This window comes from Pholcus phalangioides, unplaced genomic scaffold, assembly GCF_987345545.1.
Source record: "Pholcus phalangioides strain wild (caught in Gottingen) unplaced genomic scaffold, Ppha-v1.0 ptg000015l_1, whole genome shotgun sequence".
In the NCBI taxonomy this organism is placed as follows: domain Eukaryota; kingdom Metazoa; phylum Arthropoda; class Arachnida; order Araneae; family Pholcidae; genus Pholcus; species Pholcus phalangioides.
Window position 1 is genome coordinate 101,333,484 of NW_028301608.1, and position 20,798 is coordinate 101,354,281.

Here is a 20,798-nt window from a genome sequence, read left to right on the forward strand (position 1 = left end):
AACCTCAGGAAAAACTAACTTTGTTATTCAAACAAACATATTATTTGATTATTCTATTTCTAATTAAGATGCTTTCAAAAATATTTCGTTTGAAAGAATGTTTTTCCTTGAAATTCTTCAATATCTAAAATAAACCAGAGTATTATTCTTTTCTTTTTTTATATTTTCACTCCAATTTATAACATAAGAAGTCCCCGAGTTACACATAAACAGCATATAAGTATGTTGAAATGAAGAAACTCGTTGCAAAATATTTTCTAGTTATTTCAGTTTAATCCGTTCAAATGACTCAAGTTGGGATTGAGATACGCTATTAAAAGTAACTTTCGAAATATTCTAGGATAATGATGTTTGTTGTATGTTGATGTGATTTCGCATATTTACATTTACTTAATGCATCGATAATGATGGTCGCATATAATCATGATAGGTATTACGAGTTAAATCTATGAAGTTCATTGATACTCAATTGCTAAATTTATTTTTCTTTAATGTTATTGGTCTTGTTTTAAATTTATTTTTGCCCCTAATCTCCAAATACGTTGAAATAATGAATGAGAGATTCATTGGATGTCTCATGGAGCCAAAAGTAATTTAAAGAACGAAAATTCCAAGGGTGTAATTCCTATGAGGTTATAAACATTAACTAACATGATTGTTACTTGATTTTAATATCAAGGGAAATTGCAGAAAAAAATGTTTACAAATCCAATTTATTTATTTATTTATTTTTAATGAATGTAGTTAGTTCTGTAGAAGAACAATAAACATTTTTTCCTCTGTGTGAATATCCTGACTGTTGCAAAATAGAAGCTGTCTGGAAATAAATGTTGTGGTTTTGCTAGACTGACCATATTTTATTTTGTAAAATGCACAAGAGATCCAAAAGACGGGAAAACACTGAACGTCACCAATTCTAGCCAAACATTACCAGATGTGGATAAAGTGGCTAATTATGAAGTCAATTGCACAAAAATTGTCAATGAGCGATAATAAAGGATTTCTTCGAATTGCGGTGAATTAAAATGTATTTCACTGAAAAGACATAATAATACAATTACATCATAATATATTTCATAAGTTATGCAAATTATCTTAAAAAATGAAAATTCTAGTAATGTTCATTGGAAAACGTGGAAAAACGTGATATTTTCAAAAAAACTTTAATATTCGGATTATATGGCCACTCTAGGTTTTGTTTTTTTTAGCGGCTTTTTATGCTGCTTCAAGCTGGTTAGGAAATGATTCTGACTGTGATTACAATCAATTATTTTTTGCAGCTGCTTATTTTTCATGCATTTGTTTCAACAGCGGCTGTCACTAGAAAAGCTAGTGACGGCCCTACCTAGAAAGCGAAGGATGGTCTTGTTCGGGTGGGTACGCAAACTCCAAATAAGATTAGTCTTGAATATTCGTGAACAGAAGATACTTCTCTCTTAGATGAACAAATTCATATAAATGCAGTATGTAAAAAGAGAAGTTGGGATAAAAAACAATTTAGAAGCTTCAACGATCATATTACTTTTGTGTACTCACAAAATTACATAACTTTTTTCCTCTCGTTTTATTTTTTTAATTCTATCTTATAGTACAGGCTGGCTTAAATTGTTTGCACGGCAAATATCTCTGTAATCGTTGACTTGAGAGAGAAACATACTTTCAATCAAAAAAAAAAAAGTTTTCAAATGTCGTGTTTACTCAAAACGTCTTAAATTTCCCAAAGGGTCGTTCGTATACTCGAAAAATAGAAAAATATGAATTTTTGTGCAGACCCTGTTGGCTAAAACTTCCTCGTTAGTGACATTTAAATTCGTCTCTGGTAAATCAATCACTAACATTTTTATATCTCCGAATGCAATAAACGGAGATATTTGATTTTGAAGTTTTCAGCATTTATCCTCATTGATTAAGGGTTGGATTCACAAATGTCAAACGTAAATAAAACTCGAAGTTGATAAAATTCTAAAATTTTCGAAATAATTGTCAAAAAAGTAACCTTCATTAATTGTGAATAAAAGAATAAACTTGGTTTAGTTCCTTCTATATGTGTTCAGTACCTAAAAATGACAACTTTTCAGTCAAAGAATACTTGTCAACACAGTGATAAGTTGTCAAGACATGATGGATTTTATATATCTAATATCTCGTAAATACCCCATTTAGGGATATGATTTTTTGTTTGCAAATGCTTTTTCAGAGAGGGATATCCACTTCAATGTTAAATTTCTCAACTTAAAAATTTAAATCTACATTTCAATTATTTTTTCCAAACTTTAAGATTTTAAGTAGCTGCACGTCATTTAAATTTTTCTCGTAATTAAAATTATGTTTCTAGAGTTAATAATCGCAGTGATATCTGCTGTGCAAACAATCTGGGATAAACTACATTTTAGAGGCTTATTATATGGGTTACATTCCAGTGGCTTATTTACTGGTGATTACCTTATTCTCATATAAATTGTAGGCATCCATCTACGAGTCCAACCCACTATTCGAAATCAATATCATTAATGACAGAACTTTTTCGTTACAGTTCATGCGAACGAATTCGCATATAGCAGAACAATTCTCGTTGATGTCAGAAAAAAGAAAGAAAAGAAGAATGCACCCGTATTTCTCCCAGAATCAGAAAGATCGAGCTCGGTCTTGAACTCTTCCAATCAATTCCGTTATTAAAGTACTGTACGGAAAGAGTTTTGCCCTCGTTTTAGAAGTCGAATTCGTCTTGAATAAGCCCATCTCCAGATCGTTTACGACGTCATAAAATTCGTGGAGATCTTTTAGCGAACGCTGCAGCCCCATCGGCAGAGGGTTTGGATCTCATAAATAACGATAATATAATGACCGCTTACTACAGATCTACGTGAAGCAGAAATTTCACCGCCGAGAGCTTCAGAGAGAGAGAAAACACCGTCTCTTCTTCTTTCACCAATTTTATTTATTTATTTTTTGCTCTCTGCAGCTCTAATTTACTCTTGGTCGTAAAACTGTTTTTTCCATTTTCATCAAAAAAGTACTTATTTTTTTTCTCCATGTTCTATTTTTAATGTCATAAACATTGAACATTCATTTTATTGATGGACAAAAATGATGTTATTCCCGTACAAATATTGTCGTTGAGGAAGTCAGAAATCATCTAATATTTCGATGACTTGATGACCGATAACCAGATTAATGTATCATGCTGTAATTCAGGATGTAATCGACGTGGATCCTAAACTGTTCCTATTAACATGATTAATGTATGTGAGCTGCGATGGTTCTTTATTAGCTCGGAAGAATATTCACATTCATTAAAAGCCATAGAGAAAACAAATTATAGCTCTTGAAATATCATGCACGTATATTTCTTCTGATAAGATGTTAAGAAAAAATATACGTCGACCACTAAGATTAATATAGTATTGAAATATTTGTATTTTATGTTCCGAATGATTTCTAATTTCCTCGTGTTTCGAGTTTGGTTTCATGTGGTTTTCCTATGAATATGAATTTCCTGCCGCGACGTAGAAATTATTCGGAATATCGTTAGTCTACATATTTTTTTTTTATTTTTCCCCATTAAGCTCAAATTGAAGTAAACGGAAATAAGAAATTTTACGTTTCAAAAATTAAGTTTTTGAATTTTAACATTAGGTGGAGCTGAAGACAAAATCTTCGGTGTTTACGCAGAATGTTCTGGAAGAAACCACGCATGATGAAATAGAATTTGAATTCAGTTACAATTACTTCTTATTCGTTCTTTCGAGCAGCTAGAGACATTGGGGGGTTTTTTTTGAATGACTGAAAAAAGTGCTAAGTATATGTGGAAATGCATGTTCAAGCCCCCGTTTAAAATGGAAATGGGCTGGACATATTGCAAGAAGACAGAACAAGAGATGAACCTCAAGCATTCTGAATTGGAAATCACTTGGTGTTGAAAATCCGGTAAGGCATTCCCACGCAAGATAGATTGACGAGATGCGAAAGTGGATGGAGTCAGTGGTAAGGCGAAAGCATCAGACAGAGTAAAATTGAAAAAAAAAAAATAGAGGTAATTAGAGCAGTAGATCGAAAATAGCTAAAGATGATGATACATGAAAACATGAGCTTCTCTTAATAAAACCATCTAACCTATTATCAGAACAAATTTACAATTGTATAATATTAATATTATAATCCTTTACCAGTACAAATAGTCAGAGATGTCTCTCCTGCTTTTTTTAAAGTCTTGTATTGCGAAAGACAGATGCCACTGAAATTCAGACATTGCATACATTCAACAAATCGAATGGGTCGAAGATGCAGTACAAGCGAAAATGATGCCAGAGTATATAGATATAGGGGATACGGAAATAGTGAATGGAGATAGAAAACAAACGGAAATAGATGTTCGTATGCCATTTATATTTTTTGTTTTGTTTTCTTAAATCCTATCTCAAGTAATCAATTGAAATCATTGGGCGATGATTAAGAAAGCATTCATCTAAGAACAATGGGGAGCCGTTCAAGAGCTAAATACTAGTTTAATGCTTTCATTACTTGCTATCCCAGCAAATAAAGGATCGTCGGTACTGTCAATAACATTTTATCACTGTGCATAGCGTCTAAAAACTCTTAAATTCCATCATTTCTGAAAGTCTTGTATTTTATTTAAACTAGTTTAAAGCAGTATGCGTTACACATCGGGTGAAAACTTTAATAAAACTTTAATTTAACTTTAAACTTTAAGCCGTTTATTTAGGAAAATTATTTAAATAAATATATAACCTTAGATATGCCATTTACTTTACTGACAAGGAAATAAAATGGTCCCAAGGTGAATCTTCAAAAAAATATGGAAAAATCACGCGGTCCAGCCGCTGTGGTGGTCGAGTGGTTATAGTGCCGGACTCGTGATGCGAGGATCCGGGTTCGAACCCCACAGTGGTGGTCGGCTGAAGTTGGTTTTCTGTGGTTCCCAACTTCAAGGCGCAAATGCGAGCCGATCTCCCCGTTAAAAAGTCTCGCCACAGAGAGCAACAGTCCTACAACGGTAAATCATTCAACCATAACACTTCACTCATAGTTAGTAAAACTGGGGACAGATGACAGCACTACACATAACAAGCATTACACAGAAACAAACTTTACGTCAGGTTGCACTACACGCACATTCCCGCATGTACCGATTCGTTGGGGGGTTCCGCGGGGGGGGGGTGCATGTGTGGTGTAGCAGTAGCAGGTAGGGGCTCGGGGATCCATGATGTTCTTAAGTCAGCCACCTCGTTGGGCAATTTGCCTGTTGTGGCGTTGTATTTGTATTAATCTTAACCAGAAACATATGAAAACAAAACAAAAATAGCGGCAGTAAGCAGTTATTAAAGCCGCAAAAATTTATTAAAAATTATAATAGTCGGCTACTCATCGCCTCTTGCTCTTCTTGGTGATAGAAGCATGGAAACTTCTTTCCACTTTCTTTTCTCCAGTTTCTTCTGTTTTTGAAGGAAAAAACCCAGTTATTCCGGTTTTTTCCTCGTCTTCCTTTGTCTGTGCTGTATTTGATCGACACCAGCTATAGTGGTCTACTGCAGTTACGTGTTGACTTGATCATTCATTGCTCGAATAACGCCACTCTAACACTCTGGGATTGTGTCATTTTGAAATTCATTCTTGGACTCTGTTGGCGTTCAAAATATTAATATTTAAAATTTTGAGTGATCTATAATAATTTCACCGGATTTTTTTTTTTTAGTGAGGGTCGATATATGTACCGAGACACAATATAATTCTTTATCTTGGTATTCAATGATCACCCTGCCCTCGAAAACCCAATTGCAAGTTGTTGTCCTATCGAAGCCAACAAAAATATCCCATGTTTCTAATTGTCTAGGAAGATACTCTGAGATATCCAAATTCAAAAATCGCTGAAATTAAATTGGGGAAGAAAACTGTCGAAAAAGTTTATTTCTTTTTATTAAATTCTTCATTTTATTCTTCGTTTGCCATTATTTTCCTAATTTTCAGCGGTTTTTGAATTCAAATATCTCAGCAAATATTGCACTTAAATGCATATTTTTTTTGGGGGGGGGGGTGTGGGTTCAGGAGAGACAGGACAATAAATTTCTAATTGGAAGTTATAGAGTGAAGATGCCATTTAAAAAATGAAATTGTGCCTCTCGGTACATATACGGACCTTGGTAAAATGAAGCGACACATCTCTAACATGGGAAATTAGCACGTTAATTTAAATACTTTTTTTAATTGAAAGTATGTTTCTGTAGTCGATTGTTTACCAGTTATTTGAGGTGAAACGGACTTAATTTTCCACCTCTATATAAATCTTCTAAACTTTTAGATTAAATTAATCTCTCCATTTTCCTCTGAATCTGACTAAAGATTTACACAGAGTATTACCATTTTCACGTCATTTATTTATCCAGTTTCATAAGGTAAATATTTCGGTTCATTTGACACCCAGAAGTAATATTTTAATACTTCGATTCTTCGGAACACATTTGAGGAGCCACTGAATCCACATAACTACAGCGCGATATGTATTTTTAAATCTTTGATAAACTTCGGTGAAGTTGATTATACCGATTTGTCTTGTCAAATACTCTGAGTCTCGAAATTCACATCAAATACTTCCGTTTCCACAAGGACAGGATTCACGTTGAGGTCATAACGTTGTTTGTTCCGTGATAACAGGTAGATACGTCAACTGCACATGATCTTAAGCGTAAGAGTTTGTTGCATAAACCTGTGAGTTGATTGTGACAAGATATATTAAGGTTTTGAATAATGATCCGGAGGAATTACGAAATCCAATTTGCCTTTCGCGTCCATCAAGTACCTGTCTTGGAAATCTCCGTTGTTCACAGGAAGAGAGAGGCACAGTGAGAGATGACTCGACATTCTAGTTATGAATACATCATCCGTTTAAATAATTATTTACTGTGATAGCAAACACCATAAATCATCCACGATGGACAGCAGTGAGATAGGATTTGATATGAAAATGCAGCGAGATATGCATTAAACAAGATTCACAAATGGTAGTTGAATTAACTGAAGTGACATTTTGTGTGTGTGTGTGAGTGAAAATTCTCGAAATGTATTAAAATATTTCGCCCTTCGAGTGTGGATATATTTCTTCAATGTATATATGGTGGATAAGATTTAATTTGATAATGGAGCTGTCATTTTTTTATACCTGTCAGAAATTGAAATTGCATACTTCCTTTTACCTTCACTCGTCTATCGGGGTGGCGTAGATGAGACAGTCAGCTCATAAGCCCTGATCATCACTCTGCCAATTAATTGCAGTAATACATTGAAGCCATTGGTATGCGAGAATAGGATGATAGCAATTTGAGAGTAATCTCATACAATGTAGCTGAGAGTACATTTTTACCCAGGGGGTTATTAGCAATTTTTATAAGAAACTAATTAATAATATATATTGGTGATAATTGATGCTAACTGATTATATGATAATATGATGCAGCCTGAATAGCAGACGGAATAGCACCCGAGTGGCGCAGTGGTAAGATGCTCGTCTTTCACTATTAGGATTGCAGACAAGGTCCACGAGTTCGAATCCGAGTATAGGTCATTAGAAAGAAGTTCGACCACCGATCTATAGCGCCTTAATTTCCCACCCATCTCCATTGCCGTATGACGATGCATGACCGAGGAATGGTACGCGGCAAGTTAGTATGAATAAATTGACCTGAGTAGCATGGTAGTAACATGTTCGTCTACCAGCGTGAAATTTACCGTCACGTCCCAGGTTTCAACCGGGGCAGAAAATATCGATAAGATATTTTCCGTAATGAGCTTGAGGCGACCACCAATAGGTGGCACTTCAATTTCCAAGTTGTAAATAACATTAAGTTTAATAGAGCGATGTGGCCGCATTTGTATAGTAATATGAATAAATGATAATAACTCCACTCTTCTCTATATGATGAGTAAGAGACTGAACACATGTTAATAGAGATACGATTAATGCTGTATGAAAAATATAATGAAAGTATACAAATATAAGAGGATAAATAATATTTAACTTGAGGTAAATGAATAGGTGATATATAGTACATATGTATATATAGTATGTGTGTAGGTCACATATGAAGAGAGAGAGAGTACCGTATAAACCGAGTTTTTTAGTGGAAAAATTTGTTCCCCAAGAGGGGGGGGGAATGTCGGCTTATACTTGGGTCAGTTCTTGATGAGAGAATATCCACCCCCGTAATCAGTAGTCATTTCTGTAGAGTGTTCGAGGAACCGGCATTATTGGTATGACATATGTTCAAACCCCACAGAACCGATAATGTCAAACACGAGGCAAAGAAATCAAAAACATAATTGATTGGTGGTGGCTAACGTTGATTGTACAGCCTTTAGATGTGAGCATCAACAAGCATCTCAAAGACTGAGGAATTTGTGAATCGAATGGATGAGTTCGAATAATACACTACAAAAAGTGGTGCCTTGAAGAAATCTGACATTGGCCAATGGGTACATGAGGCGCGAAATTCTGTTTCCATCGAAATTATCATCCGATCCTTCAAAAAAGTGTTGCATCAGCAATGCGATGGATGGAATAGAAGATGATATCCTCTTTGAAAGTGACAATGCCGATGACAGCCCAGACGAAGATAAAAACGAAGATGCCGCACCCCGATGATGATCTGATGGATTACCATAAGCTTCGAGACTTAGAAGAAACGGATTAAAACGTTTGAGTCATTTCTATTCTAAATTTCCGTAACCTATTTGCATTAAAATATAAGATTTTTTTTTTCTGAAATGCACGAATTTTTTGAGGTCGGCTATACACGGGTTTTCAACTTATTGCGGTTTTGATGGTCCTAAAGTGGGGCGGGGGGATCGGCTTATATACGAGTATATACGGTAATCACAATGACATATGCAGTGCATCCATTTTCACAATACAAGTATATGCCATATGTCAAAAACCCGGAATATTACTTCTGGACATTTTAGGCTTTTCAAGTCTAAAAGTATCAGTGCTATTTATACAGTAGAACCTCCCGTTGACGGACACTTTTCAGATCCATGGTTCCGTGGAATAGGGCTTTAATGTATTTCACTTCCCGTTAGCGGACAGTAAAATTAGACAAACTAATTTTTTTCCAAGGAGAATTCATTATACTCAACGCTGATTATGTATAATCCGAAACTCGTAATGGGTATAATGTACGGGAAAAAATAATTAATGGGTTTAATGGAGAGAAAGAGGTTATAAAAATGTTGTTCCATATTTATCACACTGTTTGGTTATTATGTATAATCGCCGATAGAAGTGATGAATTCAGTGAAATTTAATCAAAATATCCTTATATCGGGACGATTGATGATTATGCATAACCACCGGTGTATCAGTTTTACACACAATAACATATACATTGGAACCGATTGCGACCGAAGCCAGACGTCGTATAAATGTGAAAGTCGTAAAACGGGGTTATACTGGATATCGCACCTCCCCAGAATGAATAAAATGAAGTTAATTTGTAAACACTATACAATTGGCAATATAAAATAAAATTACAGTGCTTAGTACTCTAAGTCTTCGTCTTCGCCGTCGTTGGGAACGGACGTGCTATTATCGCGCTCCGCTCACCGACCAATAGAAGAAGTTTTATCCGAAACCGTTGCCGGGGGATTACCGAAGAATTATCCGTCACGCCAGTGCGCCATTTTGTGTCTTTCTTTGTGTTTTTCTTCGTTCTCGTGAGTTTTACTTAGCGTGTTGTTTATTTTTGGGTCATATTCTGCGGTGATTTTCTTTTTTTTTTAGCGCACGTTGGATTGTGAGATAAGTGGTTTTTTTTATTATATTGCTCTCATTTTTTTTTAAATTTTCGTTGTGTATTTTCGATCGACTAATATTTATTTTTCTCGTTCGCATTTCATTTTCGTTGTTTTTTCGCCAGGTTCGCTCGCTTCTTTGATATAAGTTCGTAGGTTTTTGGACGTTAGTGTTAGCAAACAGTGTATACTTTTTCCCGGGTACTCTCAATAACTTTGTTTTCCTTCCATTTGGGACTATTGTTGTAGTGTTAGTGTTTTGAGATAGTTAGCTAATTCTAATAAGTATAAATTGTACTTCGTAGCTTAATACTTTTTTTAGAGGGTGTTGTATTCTTTATATACATATTTATTTTATTCTTCGTGATTTAGTGCTGAGCATTCTACTTTACGTAACTTTTTCGTATAGTCTCTTACGTATATTTTGCATAGTAATGTATTTTACATGTATTTTACATGTATTTTAATGTATTTTACATTATTTTAATTTCCAGTTAACGTTTCTCATTTTCCTATTGTTAAGTATTATTATTATTATCTAGCTTTAGCAATAGTGTTAGTATGCCTCGACCTCGACTAATGTTGTGTAGAGCTTGCGACGGGAGGTTTCCCTGGTCTAGGGGTATAGTAGCTGATAGTTTCAATTGTAAAGGGTGCTTGGATAGAAAAAGGCTGGAACTCGAGGTCGAAGCTTTACGGGAAAGAGTTAGGGTGCTAGAGGGCCCGGTTATAACGGACCCTCTGGTCGTCGAGCCACCTGTTGATGAAGAAGCAATCTCCACGAACAACGACATTTTAGAGGGCGAATGGGTTGTCGTGGATGAGGTAGAGGGGGATAGTGATAGGGGTTTAATCATCGGCGATTCTATGGTTAGGGAACTTGGGAACCGAGTGTGTAGGGATTTTCGGGGTTTCGAGCACTGTTGTCTTCCTGGGGGGAAGATTGGCAACGTTCGAGACGTTTTTCATCGCCGAAAGTTGCCCTTGCGGGTGATTCTGTGGGTGGGAACAAATCAGGTAGGAGCGAATATTAGTGAGTCTCTGTCAGAATACCGGGATTTACTATTATCCGCTAGGGAGGGGGGTTCAGATGTGGCAGTGATTCCAGTGCTGCCAAGGGGTAGTAGGGGATATAGGAGTAGGATCCACCAATTCAATATAGGCCTGAAGGACATTTGCTCCTCACTTGGGGTCACGTTCTTGGAGCTTCCCGCATTTACCGATAGGTGGCTTCGTTCGGATGGGATCCATCTAAATAAGAGAGGGGTCTGGGAGGTTTACGATAGTCTTAGGTCAGGTTTTTTACTCCCAGACCACGTAGTCGGGAATGCGGGTTAGTTAATGATAATCACAACAGTATTGACGGGGAATTACCCACCTCTGACTTGGATGGCTTCTCGATTGACAACAAACCACCGGGCAAATTAAAATGTGTGTTAATAAATGCCAGGAGCTTGGGTAATAAGAAAGATTTTTTAGAAACTATGATAGTTGTGGAGGGCTTGGATCTTATAGCCATTACAGAATCTTGGGCAAACGATGGGGATGAATCTTTCTTACACATCTCCGGATACGATACTTTTTTGAGAAATAGATCTGATAGGAAAGGGGGTGGAGTGTTGATATACGTGAAATCATGTTTGAAGGCTAGAGAGTGTAACGTGCAGAGAAGTGATATTGAAACCATATGGGTTGAACTTGAGAGCAAAAGACGTCATAAGCTTATTGTTGGGGTTTGTTACAATCCACCGAATAGGGATCAAAACTACATTGCCCAAATGCATGATGAAATTTCCTACATGTGTAAGCGAAAGAGGGTTCTCATACTAGGGGATTTCAATTACCCGGGTATTGATTGGGAGAACCTTTCATCTGGAAATCAGTATGAAAGAGACTTTCTTAAGTTGGTGCTCGAAAATTTTTTGTATCAGCATGTATCAGAAGCCACTAGGGGTACTGCTATTTTGGATTTAGTTCTTACTAGTTCTGAGGATCTAGTTGAACATGTTTTGGTGGGGGAAGAGTTTTCTTCCAGTGATCATCGTATCGTCAGATTTCACTGTAACTTTTCCTCGGGTAAGGTTGATAACAAAAGACTGGTTCCTTGTTTTCGGAGAACTAACTTTGATGTTTTGCGAAGAAGGTTAGCGGAAGTTTTCAAAGACCGGTTGGAATCAGTAGGGGTGGTAAGTCAATGGGAAGAATTTAGTACGAAGCTGTCCTCTGTTTTGCACGACGTCATACCCTTTGTTCGAAAAAAGCGTGTTTGTACATCACACCCTCTATGGTTCACGGATAGCGTGCGGAACCTTTATCTTGAAAAAAAAGAGCATTCAGAGAGTATAAAAGTGGACGAGGTGACCTATCATTGTTTACTGATAAAAGAAGACTGTTGAAGAAAGCGATAAGGGATAGTAAAAAGCAAGTTGAATCTAGGTTGGCAGATAACATTGGCTCTGACCCAAAATCATTTTTTCGATACGTCAATAATGGATGTAAGGGGACAGTTGGCCCCCTCTCGATAGGAGGCTCAAAAGTAGAGAGCAATGTAGGCATGTGTAGTGCTTTCAATGACTTTTTCGCGTCGGTTTTTAATGGAGATAATGATATTCGATATACGGGTGTTGCATGGGGTAATAAAACGCTCAACGATATTCAAGTGGAAGACGTGGAGGTCCTAAATCTTCTAAGAAATGTATGTGCAAGCAAAGCACCAGGACCAGATGATATCTATCCCAGGATTCTCAGGGAAGGTGCTAATGAATTGTTGGGGCCAGTCGCACAGATATACAGGAGTAGTGTTGCTGAGGGTATCGTCCCGAGAGATTGGAAACTGGCTAACGTTGTTCCGATATTTAAGAAGGGTAGTAGAGAAGTGGTGTCTAATTATCGTCCAGTGAGTTTGACGAGCTCCCTCTCGAAAATTTTGGAAATTATCATCAAAAGGCAGTTTGTGAAGTGGATAGACGAGAATAATGTATTGTCGGATAATCAGCATGGGTTCAGGAAGGGGAAGTCATGTGTAACTAACCTCCTTTGCTTCTATGATTACGTGACTAAGGCTTTGGGTAAGAGCAAAAATGTCGACGTTGTTTACCTTGATTTCCAGAAGGCATTCGATCGGGTCCAACATGGCAAACTCTTGAAGCGTTTACACGAGATTGGAATAGGGGGGCAACTTGCTGAATTGGATAGAATCGTGGTTAAGAGATAGGTCGCAACGAGTTATGGTGAACGGGGAATTCTCTGGTTGGACAGACGTCACAAGTGGAGTTCCTCAGGGAAGTGTCCTTGGCCCCATACTTTTTTCACTTTTTATCGACAAACTCGATCAGGGTATCGATGGAATTACTAGCAAATTCGCAGATGATGTGAAGCTAATGGGGGTAATCGGAAATGAAAGCGATAGGGAGTTGCTCCAGACCAACTTAAACAAGATTGCAGCATGGGCAAATGAATGGAGCATGACGTTTAGTGTAGATAAGTGCATGGTCGCTCATTTTGGTTCGAACAACCCACGGTTCTCTTACGAGTTGAATGGTGTCACTATCCCGGATGCAACTAGAGTCACCGATTTGGGAATTCTCATTGACGAGCGACTTAAGTTTTCTGAACATTGTTCAGCGGTTGTCAAAAAAGCGAATAGAATGCTTGGTCTCATTTTCAAAAAGGTCTCTTCGCGTTCTCCTAAAGTCATTCTTCCGGTTTTTCGAGGCTTAGTTCGCCCTGGACTGGAGTATGCTGTAAGGTTTTGGAGACCATACCTACAGAGGGACATAGACTTGGTTGAAGGGGTGCAGAGAAGAGCTACGCGTGTCCTTATTGGCACACAGGGCTTGAGTTATGAAGAAAGACTTCATTTTTTGAATATGTTTACATTGGATGAACGCAGGTGTCGAGGAGATATGATCGAAGTGTTCAAAATTTTCAATGGGATGGATAGGATGGACCATGAACTTTTAGTACACCGCCAATCGACTGCTTTTACAAGGGGACACCAGTATCGATTGGTGAGGGACAATGCAAGGTTATGGTGTCGCAGGGAATTTTTCTCCAATAGGGTTGTTAATAAATGGAATAGCTTACCCCCGGAGGTAGTAAATTGTAACACAATTGACACGTTTAAAAAGAAATACGATAAACAAGTTGGGGTAAATCGAGAAGCTATCCATTCTTAGAATAAGACAACCATAAGTATTCTTTATGGGCATTGTATAATATTTTATCATGTGTATATATTGTTTGTAATTTGTGTTAATTGCATTTTTAATTGGGTTGCTGTATTTTTCAAACATATGACATCCATATTTTTATGGGCATCTTTTTATCAGCCACCTCGTTGGGCATTTTGCCTGTTGTGGCGTTGTATTTGTATTTGTATTTGTATTAGTAATTTTGGAGGGGGGGGAAAAATCATAATATACACACATATAATACATAAGTTATATATAAAATACAATATAATGATGCAACCGGCAGGGAGTGCTTTATTACTTAATAAAAAAAAATCTATAAATCAACATGAGTTTATATAATATGATTTGAAATAGTACAGCAGGAGTTGAGAACAAGGGAATTTTAAATGAGATATTAACTGTTATTTAATCAATAGCAAAGGAGGGAGTGTGTGTGAATTTGAGGACGAAATCAAAAGTAGTTTTCAATATTGACTATTTGAAATAAGTATTGTTTAAGAAGTTTTTGAAAATCTAAAATTGCGATCATCTGAAAAAGGCAATTATGTAATTTTAGGAATGAGGAAGCTAAAATGTTTTTAGAGAATATTTTTATGAAGTAAAGAGGAAGAGAGTATATGAAATTATGTCTAGTATATGGATACTAATAGATAAGATATGGATCTGAAAAATATAAATGCGTGAAGGGTAGGGTATTTAGGTGTATTTAGAAGACACCTTATTTTTTGTGTATTTGCCTTATTCGTTGGTGTCTTCTAAATATTCTTGGGCAAAGTGGATCAACTCTTCTATATTTAGGTGTAGACTGAAACACCTGAGGAAAAACTTCCTTTAAAAGTGATGTAATTTCCTATCAAAATTATAATAGATTTTTTTGTAAGGGAATTTTAAGGAAGCAATAGTGGTAAAATAATCACTACTCCAGAGTGGCAGACCATAAAGTATGTGCGATTGGAACATTGAATGATAAAATACGTTAGCAAAAAAGACCTGTAGTTTTACGGGGCATTCCAGTAATTCTGTGGTGTTTGGCCAGAACATGATAAATCCAAAATTTTTGAGATATAAGCATTTCCATTTTTCATTAAGAAATCAGAAATAAAGCATACACACAAATACAAATGAAAATATCATACATCGGCATGTTGTTTAGCCGTACGTACGTAGGTATTTGTGCATTTATCTCACTTTTAATTATTTATAATTAGCAATACTTACTTTTAGATCAAAAAACCTATTTTTTGGAGATATCATGTTCTGACCAAACACCACAGAATTTTCATCATCACCGGACAATGCCGGCCATTTTCATATAACACTAGAACCGCGGCACTTTATGCATACCTGGAACCGCGGACTGGGTCAAATTGACCCGAACTTTGAAAAAACAGTGTTTCATAGCGAAAACAGCATATTTATTTTTGGTTTCTGGGTTTCTCCCTACTCTTAATCATAGTTGCTTAATTGCGTATTCATAATGGAAAATTATATTTGTTTATGAATATAAAATGGGCTTCAAAATTAGCTAAAAATGATGTAATTCAGTAAAAATAAGATTTAGTATACATTATTTACTCTATTCAGTCCAAAAAATATTTTTGCAGTAATCCCATAATATGACAAAGATGTAAAATAAGCGTGTCAAATTGAGCATGAAAAAGTCTATAATATGATTCTGTCAAATAAGTACTGATTTCTTACTGATAGTGAAATTTATGATGAGCATAATTGATAATTTTCGACCCGAACACATTTCACTTGACGGATGGAACCTGTTAGCGAGCCGCATTTGTCCTCCTTGGTTCCGATTCTGTATTTTATAAGCTGCTGAGAAGTCATTCAGCCATAGTGTGTCCCAATGCTTCTCTTCTCTATTATTTAATCTAAATCTAGTTGTTCCGTTGCTATACATATGATTTTTAGAGAGAGAGAGAGAGAAAGCGCACACGCACACACGTCATTCTTATTAGATACGATACATAGATGGCACTGTTGAACATCATATTTTAATATTTGAGGTGGCAGTTAAAAATGTGATCCAATTTAACATGTTCATCGTGAAGACACCAGTCATTTTAGTTTTTACACTGTGTGCTACTTGAACTATGAAACTAATGTATCGCGAAATATTTGCGCGTCATCTAGTGATGCATTTCGGAGCAGCAAGAATTAGATTTTCATCGTTGATCGCAAAATTAAAGTACATTATTATATAAAACATCATTAAATAATATGTAAAAATTCACCTACCTTACTGAGAATTATTAAACGAAAGCAAAGTGCACTACGGCTATAGGGATCGACGGAATTATGATGAAAGATGTTTGAGATGGGTTGTTACCATCCATTAGAACCCCGTGTCACTATAATTATGGTCCTATTATCGATGTGGTGAGGTACTGACATGCCTCGTTTTAAACATCTTTGAATAGGCAGTGGAGATTTAAGAAATTACACATTTTTTTCTGGTTCCATTTTATTCTGCACCTTTAAGTAATACACCCTGTATAATTAATTAATGTTTTTGTATACAAGTTGTATACACTTTCATAGTATGATGGTGGTTTTGTAACCTTGAATATTTGTATGAGCTCATGGTGATATTTGTACCCAATATTACCTTCATAGTAATGTTTATGTGCATTCCCAATAGTATAAAAAAGGGGAATTTTTGTAATGTAAATAATGCATGCATGTAATTCAAATGTGAATGTTCAGCACTGTCAACGGATGCTCTGTTTGATTATTCCCGTCGCAGTGCAGGCTCTGTGTGTTTTGACTGTGTGTATATATTGCATATACTGTGAAAGGAAAGGGAAACAAAACTGCCCAGCACTGTGGACGGAGGCTTTGTTTCCCGTCACAGTCGCGAGGCGCTGTATATATATATTTGTTGTATACATTGTGTATTTATACCATTCTCAAATCTCTCGCACTTCAACAAGCCAGCTTCTTCTTTCTTGCCCACAAATCTTTTCCGCACTTCTTTCGAAATCCCTGGCTGCGGTCTTCGGCCCTTATGTGCCCCTGGCCGCACGTGCAAGTTTTCTCCCTAGTCAATTGGTTCAGCTGTCCATTTCAGTCAAATGTCTCGTACGTTGCATCGAGTTGGCTGTCTTCATGGGGAGAAGCACGCGTGCGATTCGAAACTTGCGAGCACGGGGAAAGGGGAGCCACCACTATAAATCTTTGTTAACTTTTCCGACACAACTCTGCTTCTTTTGAGATAACGGAAGTAAGGTGCTTTGCATTAGTACGGTGTTGTGAGCGGTTCTATCTATCTATCTATTCTATACCTTCAACATCAGCTCTGCGAATAACTCGTAACAGCGAGATTCTCGTTATAAGTCCTATTCTTTATAACAGACTTTTACTGCTATCAGAAGAATTCCTAATCAAACAGGATCTAAAATAAAGGGATCAGTCATGAAGTCGCAATGTACCGACCACCAAATTAATGTATCACTTGATAAATCCACAAAACAAGCATTCCACCTCTGAAGCCCAGATACGAATTCTAAGAAATATATGGCGATTTCCTACACATTTGAATCCTTAATATAAAAAACTACTGTACTGATGGCGCGTGTTTGTGTGATAGCCTGAATAAAATAACGTGTTTGAAACAGATGCGAATTTTTTTCCCCGTTTCGTTCGCTATTGCATCGTACCACACACGCGAGGGAAGACCTCTTTTATATATTTTACTTTATTTATTTTATTTGTATACATGTTCAAACAAACAGCAACCTAATGCATAATTTATGCTTGTTTCCCTGTTCACAGATCATGACCTGGAAAAAAGTGGCAATACGTATTCTAAACACGAATTTCATTCACCCAGCAAGGCAAAGTTGCTACTGAAGTGATAGAAAGAATACGCTTTCCGAACAGTCAAACGAGATTCTGCCTTTTGTGCGAGAAAAAGTCGATATCAGGATACAATGTTCACATTCTTTCACGATATTTCGCGAACTAGAATATTGTTATCTGCGATGAAAAATTCACGCCACTGTATTTCAATTAGAGGAAACCATTCAAAATGTTCGATTGGATACGATTCTTTTCTTTTGATTGCCGTAACAGATGCGATCAATGTAATGCTTCCCCTGTAATCGAAACATGCCGAAGAATTCTTTTGAATGTGAGTGTTATATTCTGTCTAAAATATTGAAATTGCGATAAAGAGAGCATCTCAAGATAATGTTCTATTTACCTGAAGTTCCAGAATTGCTGAAGTTTTACATAACAAATAATCAAATCATGCGAGATCTTTTTTCATTCGGAATGGCATTCATTTTCAGGAAACTATAACTTCAAGCTCTAATAATACTCCCTATCGAATAGTTTGAAAACTATAAGTGTGAGTCCAAATCTTCAATATTATCGATGGCACTGTTTGAATAAGAAAAATCATTCTATCATTGATGGAATCAAGACAACATCATAGTTATTGCAGAAATTCTATAGACGGTTTTCTCATCGCGTGATGACTATAAATCTGTAATTGACGTCTAACTACCACTACTAAACAGCAATTTTTACTTTCTCAGGAGTTGGTACATCCCGGAAAGTTTATTCTCTTCACACCTGAGGTAAAACTGACTATTACGAAAGCACTTTTCTCAACTTCCGTAAAAATATATTTTAGAGGTAAAGAAACGAATTGAATCGTCAATATCAAAGAAAATCGTAATATTAAAGTTAGAAATACAAAATATTAATAATAATAATAATAATAATATTGATTTTTTGATATTTTTTTAATATTGATGGCTTTTTTTAATCGGTGCCCGAGCTTTGTCAGCCACCGGGGTGGTTATAGTGACGGAGACTCTCATCGCTTGGACTCGGGTTCGAATCCCGTCAGGCACAGTGGTAGTTAGCTGGCGTTGATTCTCTGTGGTTTCAAACCTTTCGAGGCGCGAATGCGAGTCGATCTCTCCGTTAAAATGTCTCGCCACAGAGAGCTACAGGACGGTAAAAATAACCTTTACACTACGACGGTAAAAATATTGTCCTTACATTTCAGTTATAATACGGAGTATATATGATAGATTGTAGCACTGTAACAAAACATTACACAGGAACAAACTTCACGCTAGGTTCACAACATGCATAACTTTCAGCATGAATATTGGAAGGTCTTCTTCGAGACCACCGATTTATATCTCTTCATTGACAAAGAGCGGTGGCCCGAAGCTTGTTACGTCACTGAAGAAGTGTAACTGTGTGTGTACCTAACAGTCTGAGTGCGTATGTAGTGTTGTGTTTGGATTTTCAGTGCTGCCGTCTATATTTCAGAAGTGAAGTGAGTCATGTGTTATGATTGAATTGCATTTGTACTGTTTGTAGGTCTGTTGCTCTCAGTGGCGAGATTTTTTAAATGGAAGATCGGCTCGCATTCGCTCCTTGAAGTTGGGAACCACAGAAAACCAAGTCCAACCGACCACCACTGTAACGACGGTGGGGTTGGAACCCGGGACCTCGCGACGCGAGTCCGTCACTATCACCACTCGACCACCGCAGCGGACATTCGATATACTTCAAAACAAGGTGAAGATATCACATGCGTCGTCCTGCTATCACTTCTTTATTTTGCTTATATAATGGCTATGTATGCCATTATTTCTCAACTTTTCCCCCAATTTACGAATTCAAATATTTCTGCAAATATCACACTTAGAAACGTGGATATTTTTATTTTTGGTGTCAGGAGCGATAGGGCAACAACTTTTTAATTGGGTTTTCGGGGCACACGGGGACGGTATAAAAAGTTAATTTTTTATTTCGAAAAATATGCAACCACTTGCAACACGAATGACATTTATGAGTAGTACAGGGGGTCTATTACGCTCATGTCGTTATGCCCGCGTTTCAAACGTGTTTGGGGTTTGCGATGCATTGTGGGATAGATTTACGTCACCATCGCTAAAGGTTGATTTTTCTCACATCGTTACTAGCGATTTTCGTTATCGACATCGCTACGTAAAACGTTAACTAACGAGAACCGGAGACCACTCGTTATGTTCGCGTTACGGAAATAAACATGGCCGCTCGCGCGTACATTTTTCGATGAAGGTGAGAGCAACGGAGACAAATTAGTTAGAATTGGAAATTACTCATTCATTATTAATTTATCAAGTTTTTCATTATAATGAATAATAATTCTCTGAATTACGTTCCTTAATTTATAAACATGATTCAGAGACAGCATTATCGTTTAAAATGTTATCTGTACACATACTGATTGGAAAAAATTATTCATAGTGGTAAATCGTTATAAATTATTATACTCGGTACAAACATAAATCACTCTACAAAACGGTTTTTTTTTTAAATCTTGCATGTAAATGCCTTTATTCTAATCTTAAACTCATCTCAATATAAGAATATTATTTAACTGGTAAATCTCTCTACCGCGATGTTTTCAAGACATTTTGAAATTCACTATAATATTTTTTTTACATCTCGTTCAAAATCGACGTTAATATATATTTAAACGTCTCCAGATTTTCCCCTTCTTAATTCGTTTAATAACATTGATATTTTGTGATATCAATTAAGTATTGCTACTTTCTGTGCAGTACACAGAAGCGTAATGCAGTAAACACCATTACACACACACTATACTCTGCGCACTAAGTACAATATAAAAAATCAAAGTAAATTTTATTAATCAACAAATAAATTTTTTCTAATCCTTGAGTGCATTTTCTGATCGGAGTATAAAAAAGATGTCAACAACAGTGTAAATTTAGTGGCACTTCATTCTTATGTGTGAAATAAGGAAACCAATTG